The sequence below is a fragment of the Ovis canadensis genome, chromosome 16, assembly GCF_042477335.2.
Source record: "Ovis canadensis isolate MfBH-ARS-UI-01 breed Bighorn chromosome 16, ARS-UI_OviCan_v2, whole genome shotgun sequence".
Lineage (NCBI taxonomy): Eukaryota > Metazoa > Chordata > Mammalia > Artiodactyla > Bovidae > Ovis > Ovis canadensis.
In genome coordinates, this window is record NC_091260.1 from 54,121,235 (window position 1) to 54,145,276 (window position 24,042).

Sequence of the window (24,042 nt, forward strand, 5' to 3'; positions counted from 1 at the left end):
AATGAGGAATGAATGAGATACCAGGTACTGATGCCCCAAATTCAGTGGATGTGTTAAAGTTCATCAGTGTGATTTACTTGAAGTCCCCTCCTCCATTTGGCTTAGGGTGAAAGAGAGTATTCTCTGCCCACTACCCCAGGACAGGGGTTATCCCCATCATGCAAAAGTCTTCTCCAGGGATGTGCTTCTGCTAATCTTGTCAATCTCCTCATTAATCCATAGCATTTTCAATATATATATATATAACCTCTTATATAGCAAATTTGGATCACTCACTTTGCAAGTCCAGCAAAAACGGTCTGATAGCCTTACTTTAGAATATAGGCATTCACATCTATTGTTTCATTCTTGATTTTATGATCCTCTAGGAAAACTGAGACATCAAGAAAATTCTCAGTTAACATCCCACTTCATTAGTATATTGACGGAAAAATTTAAAGGAATATGCACAGAGCCATGTATAGTGATTTTCAAGGAAGTGGAGGTAATCAAAAGAGACTTTAACTTTCTGCATGACAGTTCTACTAAGTTCAGATTTGGAGGTGTATGTCTAACTTTTGCAATATGAAAAAAGTCATTAATATAAATGTCCCCAAGTTCTTAGGTCAAGATATTCACAGGGAAAGTTGAATTAAATATAAAGTCCAAGGAGATGATGGACTCTGGTTTCAAGGCATGATTAAGCTGTAGATTCAAAAGATGACATCAGCTCCCTGCCCTCTCTCCCTCCAAAGTTTGGCTTTGCCTTCCTCTGAGTTGGCTCCATGCCCAGGCAGACTATCTCTGTGTGGAAACAAATGGGCCTCCCAGAAGTTTCGAGTTCAGCTGTGAGCGCCAGGAATACCGGGTTTCTTGGTGCTCACCAAGTTGGGAATAGGGGGAGTCTCTCCTTCATAGAACTCATGTTCATCTCCCCCACCCCCAGGGTTCTCAGTAGTCCTGCTGGGACCTCTGGACCTATCGTTATGTCCAGGGAGTAGAGCACTTTGATTAGCCAGCCTGAGTGAAGTGGCTACCAAGTGATAAGATGTTATAGACTTTATGGTCTTCTTAAACTCAAGAACACCAGTAACTGAGATGAAATTGAATTGACTTGCTCATCCCATAAGGTTACTACCCTTGCTGAACCAGAGATTCAAATTAGTAGTAACCACTTTACTTATATTATTTGATTTGATTTCAGGAAACCCTTTGATGTAGGGCAGTGGTTCTCAAAGTATGGTCTCCACAATGGTAGCATCCCCTGAAAACTTGCTAGAAACGCATGTCCTTGGGTTCCCCCCAAGACTTACTGGGCCAGCAATCTGTGTTTCAGCAAGTTCTCCAGCTGCTTCTGATGCATACTAAAGTCTGGGGACCACTGATGTAGGAGACATTACCACTAAAGAATTTATTATATGATATCAGATATGGGATCTTTGAGGTCCCTTATAGCTAAAATGTCTATAATATATTCTTCACAGTTATCAAAGGTTTGGTATTCAGAGAAGCTTAACCCAGGCACACCTTGGATACAGTGAGATTCCATGTCAGATGCTAGTCCTCTGACTGAAGCTAAAGCCAGAAGCAAATGGCCCACCCAGACCTTTCCCCAATGCCACTCCATCCTATGAAAAACAATGAAAGGCATAGCCAAGTCAAGGACACCATCAGAAAGCAATCAGCAAAACAGGCAGAAGAGACAAGAGCTTTAAACTTGAGATGCTTTCATCAAAACATCATGTTCCTTCTCTCTGCTTCACCCAGCAGTTTCTGACGGAAGTGAAATCCTTCTCTCGGCTTCCAAGAAAGATTTATGACTGAAAAAGAACAGATTTTACCTGGCAGTGGGTGCATGCAAGGTTTGTTCTCCTTCATGGCAGGCCCAATTGCTCTTTATTTTGCAGATGCTAATATTAGACTCAGTTAATCATTGCACATTCCTTTTATTAGGTGAGGAGCTACATTCTTGAAACCACTCTCAGGAAAACAATCCTTCCTTTCCAGACCACCCTGAGTTGTAGACTTGGGTTTTCGGCAGCAGGAGCACCACTGGGCCATGTGGCAGACGTCTGGGCAACCCAGAGACATCTGTTCCTCAGCCTCAACCCTTTGCAAGTGGTTCGGGAACTTCCTCTTTTCTTGTTCATTTGGCCCAAGGTTGCTCCTTCTACAAACATCCAGAAGGTATTAGTACCACCAGAATATCAGACTTTATTGCCTCTTTCCTTATGGGCAAACTGGCCTGTGATGAGGGCAAGCCTGTTGGCATAGGATATATTCAATCTACTTTATTTGAAGGCCCTAATTCAGACAAGTTACAACCATCTGAGTTTTGTGCAAAAGCTAAAATAGTTTGGTTAGCTCTCAGTGAATATGTCTTGATTCTAAAAGTCATTTCTAAGTTGATTATTGGCAAATTAGGAGTCAATTTGCCCTAGAAACATTGTGGTTAGATTCTGAGCCAACCCCCAGAATGCTTCCTTAACTCATTTTGTGCCTGGAGTGTAGCAGTCCATTAAGAGCACCATGAAATCTCATCACCACGTTCAACACTGCTTTTGAAATAAAAACATGGCAAGTTCCAACTCAGGACATCAGGAAGCAGTTGCTGGGACTCTCCTGTTCCACCATGGTAGTCTGTGGGACTCTCAGCAGTAAGGTGGGGATCCCAAAAAGCAGAAATGGGATCCCACAGGGAGACTTGGGGTGATGGCAGCAACAGAAGCTTTGGGCTTCAGGCAGCGGCAGACATCCATTATTTCACATGATGGTCCCCATCCTTGCTGAATAAAACAGTGGAGGAAATGGAGATTCAGGAAACAGGAGGAGGGAAAGGTGGCCTCTCACAGAAGCGGTGATGCCCCGCAGGGAGATCAGCCTCTGGCTTGGCCTCCAAAACAGGAAATACTTCAGAGTCCTGAATTAGGAAGTGGTCCATATGATGACCACAGCAGAACAAAAGAGCATGCTAACAATAAGGTCCTACTTCACACACACATACACACACACACACACCCCAAAAAAAAGATTTATAACTGGCAGATCAATTCAAAATATAAATGCTTCACTACGCTTGAAACTAATTCATCCCCTTAAATCTTTTAGCACCTACTTCTCTGCCCACCCCAAGTTTCCATGATCAGACCTCACCCAGTGACGATTTACTGAGTACTTGCTCTGTGCCAAGACCAACCTCATGTATCTACTATTAGTTTGCACAACCTGCAGAACATTTGCTGTGCCTTGAATATAGACTCATTTGCCTCGTTTTTTTCCCACATAACACCTTCGGGGCCTTCTCCTCTCCTTTGTTCTTTCTTTTACCCCCCTAAATTCACTCCATCTGACCATCTCTCCTAGGGAGACTTGTGGATTCTGCTCATTAAGAATCCCACTCCTTGTCATACCCCAGATGGAGAAGATCCTCTCTGCTCCCCAAACAAGGAAGCAGACCTCAGTCCCCGCTGCAGCCTGATGGTGAAGCAAGACAAACAAAGCCTGCCTCTGTTTCTGTCTGGATTCTCTTCTATAGGCTCTAACCACACTTACTTCTTTATACTCGCTTTCTTTTCCTTCCTTCCATTTTTTCCCTTGTATCCTTTTCTTTCCCTTCTCTCTCATTCTTCCTTCCTTCCTTCCTTTCAGCCTTTATCCTTGGAATCCATGCATTCTGCTAAGCGGTGTTGGGGAGTGGGTGAAACGTTACGAGTACACACATCCAATTACATACAGAAGCGATGCGGAGGTTAGGCTCCAAGTGATGAAAATAAGAATCCAGAATTACATTCCCAAAATAATCCTACTTGAAAGACTCCTTACAGGCATTCATGGAAGTTTCCAGCCTCTTAGAGTTCGTTTACATTTCATAGCTTTTACTTAATTTTCTTCAACTGTCTCTCCAAACATACTTCTTGGGTTCATAAATCATTTCCAGTGAAACTTGGATCATTTCTGATATAATTTCTATAACTTTGCTAGAATCTGAGACAATTCATTTCTTTTTTTAAATTTTTATTTCATATTGGAGTATCATTGATTAGCAGTATTGTATTAGTTTCAGATGCACAGTAAAGTGATTCAGTAATGCATATACATGTATCTATTCTTCTTCAAATTCTTTTCCCATTTAGGTTATTACAGAGTTTTGAGCAGAGTTCCCTGTGTGACCATTCATTTCTAAGTGAAAGTGAAAGTTGCTCAGTCACGTCCAACTCTTTGCAACCCCATGGGCTATACAGTCCATGGAATTCTCCAGGCCAAAATACTGGAGTGGTAGTCTTTCCCTTCTCCAGGGGATCTTCCCAACCCAGGGATCAAACCCAGGTCTCCTGCATTCCAGGCAGTTTCTTTACCAGCTGAGCCACAAGGGAAGCCCAAGAATACTGGAGTGGGTAGCCTATCCCTTATCCAGGGGATCTTCCTGGCCCAGGAATCAAATTGGGGTCTCCTACATTGGCAACTCACTCCAGCACTCTTGCCTGGAAAACCCCATGGACGGAGGAGCCTGGTAGGCTGCAGTCCATGGGATCACTAAGAGTTGAACACGACTGAGCAACTTCACTTTCACTTTTCACTTTCATTCATTGGAGAAGGAAATGGCAACCCACTCCAGTGTTCTTGCCTGGAGAATCCCAGGGACGGGGGAGCCTGGTGGGCTGCCGTCTATGGGATCGCACAGAGTCAGACACGACTGAAGCGACTTAACAGCAACAGCAGCAGCATTGCAGGCAAATTCTTTACCAACTGAGCTACCAGGGAAGCCCTATTTCTAAGCAAACCTCTACTTAAAAGGTTGTCTTTTCCATCTCTCAGTCAGCATTGTCAGCAGCGATCATCCTGCCTCTTGATAATCATGATGGTCTGAATCTCCTTAAAATATTAATAGTGGTCCCTGCAACCCTGCTTGCTACTTTTAATTTCATTGCTTCTATATAAGCATTTATTCATTAAACTATAAACAAATCTGTTCGAATTGCATGGGGCCAAATGTGAGAGAAATGCTGTAACATGCTATATTCCCAGCCCTCTCCAATCTTGTCCTTATAAGTTAAAAAAAAAAAGTCTTTCATACTGAAATTTAGATAACAGGTAAGACTTAAAGACAGCATAGACCTAGAGAGCATATTACAAGGCAAAGTCTTCACTTTGCTGACAAAATTCCGTATATTCAAATAATTTTTCCATTTGTCATGTATGGATGTGAGAGTTGGATCATAATGAAGGCTGAGTACTGAAGAATTGATGTTTTCGAATTGTGGTGCTGGAGAAGACTCTGGAGAGTCCCTTGGACTGCAAGAACATCAAACCAGTCAATCCTTAAGGAAATAAACCCCGAATACTCATTGCTAAAAGAATGCTAAATGATGCTAAAGCTGGAGCTCCAATACTTTGGCCACCTGATGCTAAGAGCTCACTGATTGGAAAACACTCTGATGCTGAGAAAGATTGAAGGCAAAAGAAGAGGGCAGCAGAAGATGAGATGGTTAGATAGCATCACCTACTCAGTGGGCATGAACTTGAACAAACTCTAGGAGATAGATAGTGGAGGACAGGGAAGCCTGATGTGCCACAGTCCATGGAATCATGAAGAGTCAGACACAATTTAGTGAGTGAACATTAACAAAGCTTAGCAGTGACTTTTTCCAGTATATGGAATTTTCACTGGGGCCAATGTAAGGTGGAATTTCTGGAAGGGAGCATCCAGGTATGTTCTGAAGCTCATGAAATATTAATATTATAACATTAAGGTAACCACTTACTGCCCTGGTCTGAGGGCTCTGAGAAATCAGATGAATTGCTCACCACCATGGCTCCTTGGTGGCTCAGACAGTAAAGAGACTGTCTGCAATGCAGGGGATCCAGGTTCGATCTCTGCGGTGGTAAGATCCCCTGGAGAAGGGCATGGCAACCCACTCCAGTATTCTTGCCTGGAGAATTCCATGGACAGAGGAGCCTGGCAGGCTACAGTTCATGGGGTCGCAAAGAGTCAAACACAACTGAGTGACTAACCCTGCTTCCTGAAATTCCAGGGTTTTCTTTTTATAATTTTTATTGGAGTACAGTTGACTTACAATGTGGTATTAGTTTCAGGTGTACAGCAAAGTGAATCAGTTTTATGTGTGTATGTGTGTGTTTCCATTCTTTTTCAGATTCTTTTCCCATACAGGTTATTACAGAATATTGAGTTGAGTGCTCTATGCCCAATATATTGTATAGTAGGTCCTTATTAGCTATCTATTTTGTATATGGTAAAGTGTATGTGTTAATCCCAGTCTCCTAATTTATCACTTTCCCCATGTTTCCCCTTTGGTAACTATAAATTTGATTTTGAGGTCTCTAAGTCTATGTTTTACAAATAAGTTCACTTGTATCATTTTTATTAAATTCTATGTATAGGTGATATCATGTGATATCTGTCTTTCTCTGTCTGACTTACTTCACTTAGAATGATAATCTCTAGGTCCACTCATGTTGCTGAAAGAGGCATTATTTTGTTCTTTTTTATGACTGAGTTAGTATTCTATCTTATATAGGTACCACATCTTCTTTATCCATTCCTCTGCTGATAGACATTTAGGTTACTTCCTAAATGTCTTGGCTATTGTAAATACTGCTGCAATGAACACTGGGGTGCATGTGTCTTTTTGAAGTATGATTTTCTCTGGATATGTGCCCAGGAGTGGGATTGCTAGATCATATGGTAGCTCTATTTTTAGTTTTAAAAGGAACATCCATACTGTTCTCCATAATGGTTGTACCAGTTTACATTCCTACCAACAGTGTAGGGTGGTTCCTTTTCCTCCACACCCTCTCCAACATTTACTGTTTGTAGATTTTATGATGATGACCAGTCTTACCAGTGTGAGGTGGTACCTCATTGTAGTCTCAATTTGCATTTTTCTCCCTTGGACTGCAAGGATATCCAACCAGTCCATTCTAAAGGAGATCAGCCCTGAGTGTTCTTTGGAAGGAATGATGCTAAAGCTGAAATTCCAGTTCTTTGGCCACCTCATGCGAAGAGTTGACTCATTGGAAAAGACTCTGATGCTGGGAGGGATTGGGGGCAGGAGGAGAAGGGGACGACACAGGATGAGATGGCTGGATGGTATCACCGACTCAATGGATGTGAGTCTGGGTGAACTCCGGGAGTTGGTGATGGACAGGGAGGCCTGGTGTGCTGCGATTCATGGGGTTTCGAAGAGTCGGACATGACTGAGCGACTGAACTGAACTGAACTGAACTGAACAATTAGTGATGTTGAATCCATGTGATTTTTAGCCATCTGTATGTCTTCTTTGGAGATATGTCTGTTTAGATCTTCTGCCCAGTTTTTGATTGGGTTATTTGTCTTTTTTTATATTAAGCTGCATGAGCTCTTTGTATATTTTGGAGATTAATACCTTGTCAGTTGCTTCACTTGCAAATATTTCCTCCCATTCTGAGGTCAATACCACTGATGAACATAGATGCAAAAATTCTCAACAAAATACTAGCTAACCCAATCCAACAGTACATTAAAAAGATAATACCCATGATCAAGTAGGACTTATCCCAGGAATGCAAAGATTCTTCAACATGCATAATTTGATACACTACATCAACAAATTAAAGAATACAAAAAGATTATCTCAATAGGTCCAGAAAAAGCTTGTGACAAAATTCAACACCCATTTATGATAAAAAAAAAAACTCTCCAGAAAGTGGGTAGAAGGAACCTACCTCAACATAAGAAAGACCATGTATGACAAACCTACAGCTAAAATGATTCTCAACAGAGAAAAGCAGAAAGAATTTCCTCTAAAATCAGAAATAAAACCAATGTGCCCACTCTCACCTCCATTATTCTATACAGTTTTGAAAGTCCCAGCCATGGAAATCAGAGAAGAAAAAGAAATTAAAGGGATTCAAGTTGGAAATGGCAACCCACTCCAGTACTCTTGCCTGGAAAATCCCATGGACAGAGGAGCCTGGTAGGCTGCAGTCCATGGGGTCGCTAAGAGTTGGACATGACTGAGTGACTTTACTTTCACTTTTCACTTTCATGCATCCAAGAAGGAAATGGCAACCCACTCCAGTATTTCTGCCTGGAGAATCCCAGGAACAGAGGAGCCTAGTGGGCTGCCGTCTATGGGGTCAAACAGAATCGGACATGACTGAAGCGACTTAGCAGCAGTAGCAGCAAGTTGGAAAAGAAGTAAAACGTCACTGTTTGCAGATAACATGATTCTATACATAGAAAATCCTAAAGATGCTACCAGAAAACTACTAGAGCTCTTCAGTGAATGTGGTAAAGTTTCAGGATACAAAATTAATACAAAAAGATCTCTTGCATTTATAAACACTAACAACAAAGGATCAGAAAGAAAAATGGAGGAAACAATCTTATTTACCATCACAACAAAAATAATAAAATACCTAGGAATAAACCTACATAAGGAGACAAAAGGATCTGTACTCAGAAAACTATAAGATGATGATGAAAGAAATCAAAGATGACACAAACAGATGGAGAGATATACCACGTTCTTGGATTGAAGAATCAATATTGTCAAAATAACCATACTATTCAAAGAAATCTACAGATTCAATGCAATCCCTATCAAATTACCAGTGGCATTTTTTTCATGGAACTAGAACAAAAAAAAAATTGCAATTTGTATGGAAACATAAAAGACCTCTTTTACTAGGGCTTCCCTAGTGGCTCAGATGGTAAAGAATCTGCCTATAATGCAGGAGACCCAGGTTCAATCCCTGGGTTGAGAAGACCCCTGGAGAAGAGAATGGCAACCCACTCCAGTATCCTGGGTAGAAAATCCCATGGACAGAAGAGCCTGGTGGGCCACAGTCTGGGGTCACAAAGAGTTGGACATGATTGAGCAACTAACACAGACATAAAAGACCTCAAATAGCCAAAGCAATCTTGAGAAAGTAAAATGGAGATGGGAGGAATCAAATGCCTGAACTTCAGACTATACTGCAAAGCTACAGTAATCCAAACAGTATGGTGTTGTCACCAAAACCAAAATATAGATCAATGGAGCAGGATAGAAAGTCCAGAGATAACCCCACACACCTGTGGTCAGCTATTCTATGACAAAAGAGGTGAGAGTATACAGTGGAGAAAAGATAGTCTCTTCAACAAGTTGTGCTGGGGAAACTGGATAGCTATATGTAAAAGAATGAAATAAAAACACTCCCTAATACCATATACAAAAATAAACTCAAAATGGATTAAAGACCTAAATGTAAGGATGAATATTGTAAAACTCTTAGAGGAAAACATAGGCAGCACACACTCTGACATAAATCACAGCAATATCTTTTTTCATCTACCTCTTTTGTTGTTGCTGTCCAATCACTAAATCATGTCAGACTCACTGTGACCCCATGAACTGTAGCATGCCAGGCTTCCCTGTCCTTCACTATCTCTGGGAGTTTGGTCAAACACATGTCCATTGAGTTGATGATACCATCCAACCATCTCATCCTCTGCCATACCCTTCTCCTCTGTCTTTCAATCTTTCCCACTATCATGGTCTTTTCCAATGAGTCTGCTCTTCACATCAGGTGGCCAAAGTATTGGAGTCTCAGCTTTAGCATCAGTCCTTCCAATGAATATGAGTCATCTCCTAGAGTAATGAAAATAGAAACAAAGATAAACAAATGCGACTTAAATTAAACTTAAAAAGGGTTTGCACAGCAAAGGAAATGGTAAACAAAATAGAGTTTCACTTTTTAAATGATCAGAATGTAGTTAGGAGGCAGCCTGAGCCATAAAGACCACCTACAACAGGGAATTCCACCACAAGAGAGACAGTCACTCCACCTTCAGCCCTTCCGAAAAACACACAAAGCCATGCTCCTCCTTAAGTCACCTGGGAGAACAAAGTCTCTCTTCTGGAAGTCTAGCCAAGGAAAAGAATGTTTTGTTAACCACACTCGTTATCAATTTTGCCAAAGAATTGAGGGTGGGAGGATTGTGGTTTTTGTTTTGGGGTGAGTTTTGGTTTTTAGGGGTGGGTTGTTCATTTGTTTGAGGGGGTTTGCATCTGAGTGGTACAGATTCTGGGCAAGTTACATCACATAAGCAACCAGTTTACAATTCTGGATAGTTTCCCTGGAGCAGAAATTCTCAAACCTGTCCTCTGAGTTTCGGGTGGGGTCTATATCACCTTATACCTAATAGACTTGGCATTTTCAGTCATCCTCTTATCCTGGTGAAATGGAATTTTCCATATGTCTCTTCAGAGCTCAGAAAGCTTTTCTGAAAAAGAAAATTTCTATAGCCTATTATTTTCAGGTGCATTTACCCTAAAATGGACAAATGATTTAAAACTCTTCTGTGCATTCTTCTCCCATCACCTGGTGCTGTGGACCCAAGAGATCTCCTTGCCTTTGCTTTTGTGAACAGGGGAATGCTCTATGATACTAACTTCCTCAAGATTAGTTATCCAGTGACCTTATTTAATTTAAAGAGACCCCACTGGTTTTTTGCCTTCCACAAATGGAAATATCCAGTAGGAAATCCACATTTACTCTTGTGGATGGCAGATATGCACTATTGACTCTAATCCTCAACGTCTCTTAGAAACACTGAGTCAAGTTTTCATCTCTTATAATGATCCCTGGGGAAATCTCAGGCAAAAATCATTTGCTTAGGTAGGCAGGAAACAATTGTTAGTATTTCATTTTGTTTCATTTCCTGAGAGGACTTGGAAAAACTGAGAGACTTCCGCTCCTCTGATAGAGGACATAGGAAAAAAATCAAAATATTCTGCTTAGAATCCACAACAAGCCAAGATTGTCCCAATTCTAAGAAAAAGCCAAGAACTCATTCAGATGAAATAAAATTGTACATTGTAGAGAGTAAACTTCGGAGAAGGCAATGGCACCCCACTCCAGTACTCTTGCCTAGAAAATCCCATGGACAGAGGAGCCTGGTGGGCTGCAGTACATGGGGTCGCTAAGAGTCGAACACGACTGAGCAACTTCACTTTCACTTTTCACTTTCATGCATTGGAGAAGGAAATGGCAACCCACTCCAGTGTTCTTGCCTGGAGAATCCCAGGGATGGGGGAGCCTAGTGGGCTGCCGTCTATGGGGTCACACGGAGTCGGACATGACTGGAGTGACTCAGCAGCAGCAGCAGCAGCAGCAGAGGGTAAACTTAAGACAGCATTTTTCAAACTTTTGTTTTTACTGTACCTCACAGTAAAAATATAACTTTTTATCATTTACATTCACATATATATTTGCCTGAAATATATTTAGTTAAACATGCTGCTGCTGCTGCTAAGTCGCTTCAGTCGTGTCCGACTCTGTGCTACCCCATAGACGGCAGCCCACCAGGCTCCGCCGACCCTGGGATTCTCCAGGCAAGAACACTGAAGTGGGTTGCCATTCCCTTCTCCAGTGCATGAAAGTGAAAAGTGAAAGTGAAGTCGCTCAGTCGTGCCTGACCCTTAGTGACCCCATGGACTGCAGCCTTCCAGGCTCCTCCATCCATGGGATTTTCCAGGCAAGAGTACTGGAGTGGGGTGCCATTGCTTTCTCCGTTTGTTAAACATAGCTTACCTTTATTACATGCTATGAACTCTGATATTCATCTCTTGTATTCCACTGTATTCAATTACATTTCATTCTTTTAAAAATTCTAGCTGTGACTCACAAAATTGATTTCCCAATCCACCACTCTCACAGTGTGAAAAAAACTGTTAGGGTAGGGGATAAAGAAGTCAATCCTTGTCACAAATCCTCTAAGTCCTCTCACTTCTGTTGGAGATGTTCAGAATTTCCCACTGAGAATGTCATTGCTGTTTAGTCGCTAAGCTGCAACTAAACAACAAGCTGTTCAGCTCTTAGTGACCCCATGGACTGTAGCCCGCCAGGCTTCTCTGTCCATGGAATTCTCCAGACCAGAATACTGGAGTGGGTTGCCATTTCTTTTTCCAGGGGATCTTCCTGACCCAGGGATCAAATTTGCATTTCCTGCATTGCAGCCACCCTGGAAGCCCTTGAGGATAAAATAGTCTCCTAAATTAAAATGTAAATGAACACTGTATGGATAAGAGGTTAAATCTGGTCCATCATGTACACCTTTATGATTCTGAGTCTATTCCATTACATCACCCCACATCCATCATATCACACAGTAGAGAAAGGTCAGGTAGGATAAGGGAGGAGGAGGGAGTGAGGTCGTGAACGCTCCAAGGAAAGAGTGGGTAAAGGGCTTCTTCTGAGGAGTGTAGGGCACCTTGGTGACCCTAAATCTTTGCACTCTCCCCATATGAAGTGGGGATGAACCAGGCTGAAGACCTCCAGTATACCTGGAATTCCCTGACTGCCCTCCTCCTCCCCAGCATGTATCTTGGGGCAAGAACGGGAAGTGCAGAGGGAACTTCCTCAGGCTGTGGAGCAACCCAGGAGCAGAAGCTCTCACCTCCCTGCCCCCAGCCCCACCTCCTTCCCTTAGCCCCACTCTTTCTCCCTCTGGGACTGCTCGTCCCATTCCTCTCCACCTTGTTCATCTTTTCCAATAAGAAGGTTCCAACTCTACCAGCCCTTCTCTGGGCCCCAGGAGCACTTCCTGACAGTACCGCTCCTCTGCCCTTTGAAAGCGACATGTGCATACATCTGTCAGAGCACTGCGTACAAGGCAGCACCGCTGTTCAATCGGTTGCCTTGGTTGTTGAGATGTGTGAGCTCCGGGAGGCTCCTACGGCCATCTCTAGTACCCAGCCCAGTGATCACACTATCTGCTCATTCGAGTATTCTTCAATTCAGTTAACAGACATTAATATAGTGTTAGCACTCTAAGTAGTGCAGTGATGAGCTGCTTTGTAGAACTCATTGTCTATTTGGTGATATTGTCTATTCATTAATGAATAAATATTTGCAGAATAAATGAAGGGTTGAAGGAGCAAATAAATGAACCCAATACTGCCTCACGTTGTTATCCCACTGCTTCATCATATACCCCCATCCATCCAGGACAGCTTTACCTATGAGGAAGTCCTGATGTTGAATCAAAGCCTATTACCCTGAAGCTTCTATGTACTAGTCCATAAAGAATCGGAGCAGCTAACGACAGCTACCATGTTCCTGTGCCGTCTCCTCTCCAGTCTGAACATCTTCAGTGTTTTCAGGGGCTCCTTGAGGCAACTACATGAGGAATAGCATGGAATGGTTTAAGTTGCCCCACCAATCTTCTTGCTTCCCTCAAAATGCCCTCTGTTTGATCTATAACCTATTCTGAGCACAACCCCCATAATAGAACCCTCGCCTCCAGGTATACTGACCTCAGCACCTGAAACTCCACATCCACAGGCCCAGCCTCCTGCCACATCAGCTTCACTGAAAAAAACACGTTCTCTCTCTGACTTAATATTAACAACATTGACCACACACTTATGCTTGGACTATAGGGGGCTATTTATCCAGAAACTCCCTTTACTTCTTGAAATTTGGGAATTTAAATGGCTCTTTTGAGAACTGCCCTTTTTAAATATGACTCCGTTTCCGTGGTTACAGGACAGACCTTACCAGGTTTTCTATCAGAAAGCTTCCACAGAATTTTTCTGAGCCTCTCTCAAGTCCAATACCAAAAGTCAGAAGATTTTTAAGCATTTCAGGGCCATGACCCTGCTCAACACAAAAGGATGGTCTGTAGTGAGAGACAAAAACCCAAAGGAGAGGGCCACCCAAAGAGAAGCCAAGACTAGAATGTAGAGAGCCCTAGAGTTCTCGTGTCCCTTGCCCCATTTATTCCTGAAACCCAGCTGCCTCCCTTCCTTCCTTCAGTTTGGTTGTTCTTGGAGTCTGAGAGCCGATAAATTCCCTCTCTGCCCTTTTGCCTAATTCCAACTGGGCTTCTGTAAGTTGCAACCAGAAAATTCCTGACTAATACAACCCCTAATTTTTTCTTCCTGAGTGTTGCCGTGTAGCTCCTAAACCAAATATTCGCATCCTGTACTTATGTATTTTTGAATTCAAAGGCAGGATCTTACATTTACTGCTGTGGAACATCATCTGGTTTTATGTGATTCATAATTCTAGTGTAGCCGGTCACAAATTTGCACACACTACCTTCAGTTGTGCTAAGAAAATGCAGCTTTTGTAAATTTTTGGTAACAGCTAGTCACCCTCATAAGACCCTGCTGGGTAGCAAGAAAAAAAAATAAATTTTCCGGTAATGATGTCTCATTAAAAAAGATTTTTAAGCCAGAAGAAACTGACTCGGTTCTTTTGAGTAAATTTTTAGTCCTTGGGGGCACTCCAGTCCCTTTTCTCCCAGATGCCCACTGGCTGAAGGAATCATGAGACTTTATGATGATGGAAAAGCGGCCCCAAGTCCACATGGCACTCTCTGGTTCCCACTGGTCCATACCAAGGAGCAGCTTGTCTACAATGTCATCCCTGAGAGATCAATTGCCCCAACTGAGCCTGGAGTTACCACACTGGCATTCCCAGCCGGATCGGTAGCCATTTGCCTCTGGTCACAAACTTGCCGTTTGCTGTTGTCAAATAAAAACAAATCCAGACTTAGTAAGAGGAAACTTTATCTGAAAGGATTGTTGCAAAAGGGGGAAGGGCTATTGCAGGAGAAGGAGCTGTTGCAATAGGAAGACTTCTTGACCATAAGTCTGCAAGCCTCTCAAGAGTTCAGCAAGAATTTTTCTTTTACAGGCAGGAGTAAACAAGGCTAAAAAGAACTGGATGACACGGTGGTGTGGGGGAATAGCCGAGCAGAGAATGTTATTATACCCTGAGGCCAACCTATTCTCAGGAGGGGTTGTTTGCTGGCTTAGGCTGAGGGCTGGCCAACATTCAGAGACCTGAAGGAAAGAGAGAATCTGAACTCCAACTAAAGGTTGCTTAACAAGTTATTTTGTTCCAATTGATCTGTAGACACAGGCAGTTTAGCTGATCCTTTATGAGGCAAAATGAGACTGTGGAGAGTGTGTCTAGTCTTGTTGCAGGTAAACCAAGTTGCCTCAGAGTCTTTTGGGGGACTTCCCCAGAGGTCAAGTGGCTAAGACTCTGCTCCCAGTGAAGGGGCCCAGGTTCAATCTCTGGACAGGGAATTAGGCCCCACATGCCACAGCTAAAAAACAACAATAGTCTTTGCTAGGTCCTAGGAGGGAGGGTGTTTCTTTGCAGTGATCCCTTTCCTAGAACACAAAAGGATAGGAGATTTCTTATACTTCACTTGTTTTTCAGGATCACAGGGCTTCAGTTCAGTTCAGTCCAGTCGCTCAGTTGTGTCCGACTCTGCGACCCCATGAATCGCAGCACGCCAGGCCTCCCTGTCCATCACCATCTCCCGGAGTTCACTCAGACTCACGTCCATCGAGTCCGTGATGCCATCCAGCCTTCTCATCCTTGGTCGACCCCTTCTCCTCCTGCCCCCCAATCCCTCCCAGCATCAGAGTCTTTTCCAATGAGTCAACTCTTCACATGAGGTGGTCAAGTACTGGAGCTTCAGCTTTAGCATCAGTCTTTCCAAAGAAATCCCAGGGTTGATCTCCTTCAGAATGGACTGGTTGGATCTCCTTGCAGTCCAAGGGACTCTCAAGAGTCTTCTCCAACACCGCACTTCAAAAGCATCAATTCTTCGGCGCTCAGCCTTCTTCACAGTCCAACTCTCACATCCATACATGACCACTGGAAAAACCATAGCCTTGGCTAGACGGACCTTAGTCAGCAAAGTAATGTCTCTGCTTTTGAATATACTATCTAGGTTGGTCATAACTTTTCTTCCAAGGAGTAAGCATCTTTTAATTTCATGGCTGCAGTCACCATCTGCAGTGATTTTGGAGCCCCCCAAAAAATAAAGTCTGACACTGTTTCTACTGTTTCACAGGGCTTAGGTGAGGTCTAACATTGTCACTGTGAACTTTTGTTCTAAGCCTTCTCAGCTGATCCATGTGCCCTCTTTGGGGCATGGGAGAATGTCTGGGCTCTGAAAATGACCCAAACGGATTATAGGAGACCAGTGTGGTGTGTCTGATCCTTCGGTCAGCCTCTCTGTCAGGGTTACACCACATTAAGAATTATGGCTGCCCAGCCCATTGCGAGGCCAGTTCCAGAATTCTGCAAGTTACCTCAGGCTTGTTGTTGTTCAGTCACTAAGTCTCTTTGCAAACCCGTGGACTGGAGCATGCCAGGCTTCCCTGTCCTTCACCATCTCCCAGAATTTGCTCAAACCCGTGTCCATTGAGTCAGTGATGCCATCCAACCATCTCATCCTCTGTTGCCCCCTTCTCCTCCTGCCTTCAATCCTCCTTAGCATCAGGCCCTTTCCAATGAGTCAGCTGTTCACATCAGGTGGCCAAAGTATTGGAGCTTCATCTAAGGAAACTGGTTGATCACCCCAATATGACTAGGTTTCTGTATACTTATCTGGATATTTGTGCAGCCCTTGAATTTTGGGCTTTGAATATAGTCCCCAAGGTCCTGACATCGGACCTCTGTATCCTATTCTAGCTCTTTCCTCCTTCCCACAGCCCTCTGAGGTTGCAAGGGATGAGCTCTCCTTCCTTCCTTAATGGAAGAAGCTTCCGAGATCTCATACCAAAGTTCCCTCTGCCCTGTTACTTATAATAAAACTCAATGATCTGATACCAAAGCTTGAAGAGGAACAACCGAACTCCTAGTTATACATCCAAGAGGAATAAAACCTATGTCCATGCAAAAGTCTGTTCAGCAATGTTCAAGCTGGTTTATCCATAATAGCCAAAAAGCAGAAACAACCCAAATGTCCATCAGTTGAGGAATGGATAAGTCAAATGTGGCCTGTCTTACAAAGGAATATTAGTTGGCAATGAAAATGAATGAACTGCTGACCCATGTTACTGCATGGGTAAACCTTGACTACTATGCTAAGTGGAAGAATCCAGTAACAAAAGACCACATGTTCTATCATTTCTTTTATATGTAAGTCCAAGATAGGCAAACCTTTAGGGACAAAAGTAGGGTTGCCAGGAGCTGGGGGAGACAGGGGGTGCCTGCAAACAGTATAGGGTTTCTTATTAAAGTAATGAAAATGTTCTTGGGAGCTAAAGAATCTTAGACAATCTATTCTCCCTCACCAAAGCCCCTTTCAAAATATTGTCAATCTGTAAACTCAAAACTTTCATTTTGGAATTTATAAAATCAGCATCACTTCTGTCCTTGCACCCCTGCTTCAAAAATTCTAATTTTCCCCAAAGCAAATGGTATCTCTAGAGTAACAGGAGGTCACATACCAGGAAATTCAAATACCGAAACTATGTTAAAATAAATGAAAAATACTATTCCCATTATACTAGCATCAAAATAAAAATGGGCCATAATTGTGTCAAATTATTTGCTCACGCTCATCTCTTTCACCCATAAATTTGAAAAGCTTATCTTTTGTATCTTCATGGGGTCATTTGTAAAAAGAATAAAATCATTGAATGAGATAAAGGATGGAGTTTGGAGACACACCACAGAAACATGTTTTCGAGTTGACAGTGATCCACAGTGAAAATATTGTTCATGTGGAATTTATTCCTATACCAGCCCAAGCAAATCATTTGGGGTTGTAGTGGACAGACAGTAAAGTGAACCCCACAACATTCCTCTTCTGATATTCAAACCCTTGTATAATCCTCTCCCACTGAATTTGGGCACTACTTGTGAGTTGCTTCTAAGTATTAGAATACGGCAATGATGACGCAATGTCTCCACTTGATTGTTAAATTATATAAGACTCTAGCTTGCTACAGACTTCCTCCCTTCCTGGCTTTGAAGAGGTAAGTGGCCGTGATAGAAAGGCCACATATCAAAGGGGTGAAGATGGACTCTAGGAGCTGAGGATAGCCTCTATGCAATAGTCAGAAGGCACGTAGGGCCTCAGTCTCACAGTCACAAGGAAAAAAATTCTACCAACAATTTAAGAGAGTTCAAAAGAGGCTATTTCTCTAGTCAGGCCTCCAGATGAGAATACAACCTGCCCAATACTTTGATTATTACAGCATGAAGCCAGAGAATCCAGCTAAACCTTGATATATATTCTTGACCCACAGAAATAGTAAGATACAAATAGCATTTTTTATATATATGTGTATTTATATACATAAATAGTGACAAGGTAAATGTATATTGTTTTAAGATACTATGATGAGATTTGTCACAGCACAGAAAGCTAATATAGGGTCATATAGTGAGGGAACCAGAGGCTTCCCAGGTGGTAAAGAATCTGCCTGCCAATATAGGAGACGCGAGGGACTTGGGTTTGATCCCTGAGTCGGGAAGACCCCCTGGAGTAGGAAATGACAACCCACTTCAGTATTCTTGCCTAGAAAATTACATGGACTGAGAAGCCTGGCAGAAAACAGTCCATGGGGTCGCAAAGAGACAAACATGACTGAGTTTGCAACTGACTGGCTCAATGAGTAAAGGAACAAACTACCCAGACATGTGCCTTTATTCTGATCTCTGCTTCAAAATATATTGCCTTTTTGGTCTGGTGGCTGAATCAGAACTCAGGAGAGTTAAGATCCTATTAAGTTGTGACCAACAATTTCTTTCCTTTCCCTTTGCCTCATTTTCCTCATTTGTAAAATGAAGACATCATAGTGGGTGAACTCTAAGGAACGTTTCAGCTCATTTTTTATGTCCTATGGCCTCCAAAGAAAAACGTACCCTTGAAATGCATTTGAAATGAAGTGAAGCAGAAAAGGATGAAGTTTGGGAATAACGGAACAGAAATGAGCAAATATTGAGGACTAAAAGGAAATTTAGCTCAGAATAGAAGTTTTAAAAACCCATATACTGATGGCTCCGTAGAAATCAATGAAATGCCCCCAACCAATTGCAAACATGATGCTGGCACATGCAGCCACGTGGGCAATGGGATTAATACTTCCCATCTTGTTTCTATGAGCCTCATTCCAAAGACATCCATTATTTGGGAGTTTTGTTGTTGTTGTTGTTTTAATCTAGATCAAATCTTTTCTAGTGAAAGAAAAAAGAACTTACCTATACCCCAACTCTGAGAAACTTGGCGTGAGAATCCTCTTCGTGTTCTCCACCTCTAATAACAGGCATCGCTCAATTATTAGACCACTGTCATGACTTCTGGTTAGTCGGAAGAGCAGAGCCAATGTTCCTAGAAGTAAACCAGAGCAACAGGCTCATGTGAAATAGTTTTGTGGGTCTCCATTTTCTAATGCTACATAAAGAAAGGCTTTGAATAGTGCTGGATTCTGGGAAGAACCATGGTGAGTATTTTCTAAGATTTCAAAGCCAATGGAGGATAAAACTGAGAACATAAATTCTAAAACCATCATAAGCTGAATGTTGGAAAAAGAGAAGCAAGTGTTCTTTTCAGTGTGGAAGAAAAAAAAAAAAAGCCCTGCTCATTAGGGCCTTAGAATGAATCTACTCTTACAAGTCTAATCCATGAATAAACTAAGAAATAGAACTTTGCTGAAAAATTCCTCATGGATTTACAAGTTGCTATAAGTCCCCAAGGGGTAGGATTTGAGCTATGAAGTTGCCTGAGGTACACAAATCTGTACAGTGTAGTAAGAATTTGGAAGCTGACATCTGTCCACAACAAAGACACTACTGATACCAAAAACCAGCCCTATCTGGCTTTCTGTCCCCTGTGTTAAATAGCACTTAGTGTGAGTTTAAGAGTAACTTAATGGTTGCTGGCTTAATAAAGAGGGAATTTTGAGGGGCTGTTGGATGTGTGAAAGCAGAAGAGCCAATCTAGATTTCTTAAAAACCCAGGACTTTAAATCATTTAGTTTAATTTTTATCTTACATTTGTCATGTAATTGGACTAGTGATTTTCAAAATTCTCAACTATCTATTAACATATAGGTAAAACCAGAAAACAAATATACTTCTTTTCCTCTTATCAAATGAAATAATACTATTAAAGAGCCCAGCAGTAGAAGGGATCAATAAATATAAGTTTCCAACAAGGATCTACTGTATAGCACAGGAAACTATATTCAATATCTTGTAATAACCCGTAATGGCAAAGAATCTAAAAAATTATATATATATACATATACATATATATACACACACACATATATGTATCTGAAGCACTTTGCTGTGTATCTGAAACTAACACAATATTGTAAATTAACCATACTTTAATTTTTTAAGTTAAATTTCTTAATTTAAAAATAAAAATAAACGTATGTGTCATCTTCCATTCTGCACTTTATTCAAATGTCCCATAATAATGGATCAATTGTTTGCCAACTCTTAGATTTTATAATGAATTTAGCTGAATGTTAAATGTGCTGCTTTGGATGGACATCAGTTAAAAACATAGTCACAAGGCAAAACTATAGTAAGACAAAGCTGAAAATATTGACTCAGATTGCAGATTATATCAGTCTCTGATGCTCCAGCCATTTGTGAAGCCTGCTTTGGTCAAATGCAACATCCCTTTCTTCCTCATTTGAGAAAGGATCTCATTTGGAAGACTGCAAGAGATAGGAAAATGAGAAATTTGGGGGGGTATAAGATTGCCATGGTCAAAGTAAAGATTATTTTATCTCTTATATATCTTGATAATTAGACTGAATCAAAAATCAGGAAGCCAATAATTTGTAGTGATCTTATCATCTTAAACAGACAGCGAGCTGCATGCTCATCAGAGGGAAGACCTCAGGGAAATGTTTCATGACCCTAAGATCTCTTCAGAATGGGGTTTTTCTTTTGTGAATCTTTGAGTTTATTCAGACTTTCTAGTTCATGTTCAAGAATTCAATTTTTTAAATGTTAGCAGTTTTACCCAGTATATTAAATTATGTGCTAAATACATATTTGCCAAAAAATGTATTGGTGTCCAACTGCATTCAAAATGTCTTACTGATTAGGTACAGCAGTTTGGGGAGATAGATAAGGAAATAAATAAGACATAATTCTTGGCCTCTAAGAATAACTAGCCCTGCTTGGAGAAATGAGACATAGTCATGTACAATCACAATACATAGTGAGGTATGCTGTAAGAAAAGGACAGATAATATTCAGTGTGAGTCTGAAGACAGAAGGATTATTGGGGATTGACAAGAGTTAAAAAAAATATTCAACAGTATTTTTCATTGATTTCACATTATGGAGAAATCAAGATTTATCTTAGAATCAAGGATCTCAGAAATAAGAAAATTCTGAGAAATCATCAAGCAATCCTACCCTGTGGGTTCTTAAGTAGAAACCCATGGACTGACTTTAGGGTATTTGGACCCTCTATACTGCCTCTCATTCTCTGTCTCCTTTGAAGACTCATCCTCTCCTGTCCTTAAATATTGAAGTTCCTCAAATATTCATCTCAGCCCCTTTCATCCATACCCAAGACTTCAATAGCTATAAATATCAATAATTCTTAAATTTATCTCTCTAATCAAAATCTCATCTCTAAGTTCCATTATCTCACTGCCTACTAGGCATCTCCAGCAGGAAAATGCAGCATTTTCAAGCTGTATCTCATAATCTTCCCCCTTAAGCCTGGTTCTCCTTAATATTTAGACACTGTATTCCTCCTTGGGCTTTCCCAGTGGCTCAGTGGTAAAGAATCCGCCTGTAATTCAGGAGACATGGGTTTGATCTCTGGGTCAGGAAAATCCCCTGGAGAAGGGCACGGCAACCCACTCCAGTATTCTTGCCTGGAGAATCCCATGGACAAAGGATCTGGCAGGCTATAGTCCACAGGATCACAAAGAGTAGGATATGACTTAAGCGACTTGGCACACATTCTTCCTTAAACTCTTACAACCCTGTCTCCACACACTGAAATTAGATCATCTTTTTTCAGCTCGTGGCTGACCCTGTCACACTTTTCCTGAGATCCTTTAACAGCTTCCCATTGTTCATTCATTAAACACCAAACCCTATACAAGGCTTCATGACTTGAGATGCTTTTGGCTGCAAATAACAGAGAACACCCACTCAACTAGCTTAAATAATAATAATATCACCTAACAAGAAGAAGTCCTTATAATGGTGGCCCCAGATGGATCATCAGCTTCTTCAAGGACCCAATTTTCTTCCATCTTTCTTTTCTGCCATTGAATTTCTTTTTAAGGTTTCTGATTTATGTTCACCATTGTTTTAGTCATAAGGGAAAAATTTTCTTCTCATGTCAACCTCTCATTGAATTTTTATTTAAAGTGTCTTCATTTTATGTTTTAATTACAGTGAGGGCATTTTTGAAAGGCATTTTCAAGTGTGAATAAGTAGGATCCGTGGGATACATTGCTTCCCAAGGTGCATATTTTTGAGAACTACCACCCTGGTCACATAAGCAAAAAGTGTCATGGTCCCAGATTAACTTATCTATAAAGTCCCAGCTGCCAGTGAGTTTCAAGGTCAGAAGCATTCAGCTGTACTTGACTGAAATGTCAAATAGTGTTGGGTCAAGCATAGGTTGGCACACTGTGTTTCCTTCAGGCTATCTCCCAATAAGATAAAATATTCATTGATTGTAACTCATAAGTTCTCCCCTTGCCATATATTTTGTTGTGTTGAATGGGTACAGAGCTGTAACTAAAGAGATAATAAGGAAATAAAGGGGAATGTAAAAGGTATAATTTCTCATTTCAGAGCCATGCTTTGGAGAGAGTAACACCAGGCAGAAAACACCATGAGATGCCCTCCTTGGAAATGGCATGATGCTGACAGGAACCAGCTTGCCAAGCTAAATCACCAGGTTCTAATCCAATATCAACTGCAAATGAGATTTGATGAACAGAAAGTCTTTTGCAGGAAAAATGCTATGTTGCTTATAGTCATTACTTAAAGGCAGCCAAGGCAACCTTTGTGACCTCCAAAAAGAAGCCAACAATCCCAGACTAAGGAGAGAGAGCAAGAATGGAAATCAGAAGGTAATGGACTCCTATGGTTCTAGTCTAGTCCAAGCATAAAAAAACACATGGCACAAGAAAAGCAGAGGCCAATATGAAAAGGTCTTTCCATCATTAGGAAAACACACAGGAGGCTTGTAAGGAGAGCTCTGTAAAACTTATGTAATGAACCTAGGTGGAATTTGGTGGTGAACATTAATTGAGTGATAATTTTGGATGGAAAGCAAACATGAACTTTCTAGATGTTTTTACTCTTGATCAGAAAACTCTTAATTTGTAGCAACTTCTTTGAATTTTGAAGATTATTTGAATCCCCATCACCACTGAAAACTGAACTGAACAACTGGAGGTTGACTGATGGGATACTTTCAAAACATCCATAATTCCAGGAACTTTATGAAGAAATATAAGAAAGACTTTGCTACCTCACATCCATTAGGATACCTACTGTCAAAAAAAAAAAAAAACAGAAAATAACAAGTGTTGGCAGGGTTGTGGAGAATTTGGAACCCTTGTACCCTATTGGTGGGAATAGGCAGCTGCTATGGAAAATAGTACAGAGCTTCCTTGAAAAATTAAAAATAGAACTACCATGTGACCCAGGAATCCCACTTCTGTGAATATATCCAAAAGAATTGAAAGCAGGATCTCAAAGAGATATTTGCATCCACATTTATATCAGCAATATTAGCAATAGCCAACCCAGATGTTCACTGACAGATGAAAGTAAAAACAAAATGTGATATATTCCCACAGTGGAATATTATTGAGCCTTAAAGAAGAAATTCTGACACATACTAAAACATGGATGAACCTTGAGGACATTATGCTAAGTGAAATTAGCCAGTCCCCAAAAGGTAAAAATACTGTATGATTCCATTTATATGAGACATCTAGTAGTCAAATTCATAGAAATAGAAAGAAGAATGGTGGTTACCAGGGCCTATGGGGAGGTGGACAAGGGCAATTGTTGTTTCATGGGTATAGAATTAAGATTAAGAAGATTTTTATCTGGAAAGATAAAAAATGTTCTGGAGATCTATTTCACAACAACATGAATTTGTTTAACACTGCTGAATTGTATTCTTAAAGTGGCTTAGATGGTAAATTTTATGTGGTGTGTTTTTTTTACCACCACCACAACAAAAAGACATTACCATTCCCTTCATTGACAATTAACTTCAGGAGAGATTGGATGAGAGGT

The 24,042-nt window shown here is 41.2% G+C and overlaps 1 long non-coding RNA gene across 1 annotated transcript; it reads left to right on the forward strand.

The window, feature by feature from the left end:
• The first annotated feature begins 1,930 nt into the window (after nucleotides 1-1,930).
• On the forward strand, nucleotides 1,931-23,312 carry LOC138421639 (uncharacterized). The gene is made up of 2 exons (XR_011249568.1): nucleotides 1,931-2,166; nucleotides 22,579-23,312. It is a non-coding gene; the product is annotated as an uncharacterized lncRNA (long non-coding RNA).
• Nucleotides 23,313-24,042: the final 730 nt, after the last annotated feature.